This window comes from Alligator sinensis, unplaced genomic scaffold (assembly GCF_000455745.1).
Source record: "Alligator sinensis unplaced genomic scaffold, ASM45574v1 scaffold69_1, whole genome shotgun sequence".
NCBI classification, from domain to species: Eukaryota; Metazoa; Chordata; order Crocodylia; family Alligatoridae; genus Alligator; species Alligator sinensis.
In genome coordinates, this window is record NW_005842443.1 from 708,314 (window position 1) to 709,347 (window position 1,034).

Genomic DNA, 1,034 nt, shown 5'->3' on the forward strand with positions numbered 1-1,034 from the left:
CCAAGCACTATGTCACTATCAGAGCATCACAGTAGCTGATACCACAGGCTTCTTGGTCCAAACTCCCACCTTCTCAACCATAGGTGGGAGGAGGAGGAAGGGATGGAAGAGAAATGAGAAAGACTAGATTATTTAGAAGGAAAAAGTGTACGTCTGATGGCCTGCCTCTAGAATAGAAATTACAGGATTTACACAAGGATCCATACTGGACAAAAGAAATAAGATAACCTTATGGAAAGGGTTTTGTTTTTTTAAATTTACAGCTCAATAATGGATCATTTAAAAGTGCATATACAATATTGTGTAGATTATAGTAAAACAAAATACATGTTGCTTCTTTTGACCTTGAAGAATCAGTTTAGTGACAATTTTTTTCCCCTCAGAATTGACTGCTGGAGTAATCGATGATACAGTTTAAAGATACTTCACAAGGCCCTTATATTGCCTATGATACTTTATAATCTAATACAAAACAAAACATTGAATCGAGATACATTATACTCATTCTTATCCCAAAGGTCATTCTTAAGTAATCTTATTTTTTTTGTTATTTTTCTATAGAAAACATCTACCACACATACTGAATAAAAACAACTTTTGTGAGTGTGTCTTTTTGGCTGAAAGGCAAATAACATGCATTGCACAGAATCAGGTTATTATCTTATTATAATTTGTTTATAAAATATACTCCAATCCTGTTTTCTTGAAAAGCAGCAGGAACAAAGTGTGAAACAGCAGTCCTCTTGTGGAAATCCCAAATAAAGAAATTTTATTTGTTTTTTAAAAACATGCTGTTTGACTTTGGGTTATTTTGATTTGCTTGTCTATTTTCAATTGTTCATAACTTTGCCCAACACTAATTGTTTGGGCTGAAATGTTTTATGCTACACATCTGCCTCAGACTGGGAAAGTTTTTTGGGAAAGTTCCAGGAAAGAAAAGTTTAATCTTATCTCAGAAACAGCTCAGAGCAAAGTTAGGGGATGTTTTGTTGTCTTAAAATTTTTAATCTTTAATTGAAAAGCTCTAGCATAGA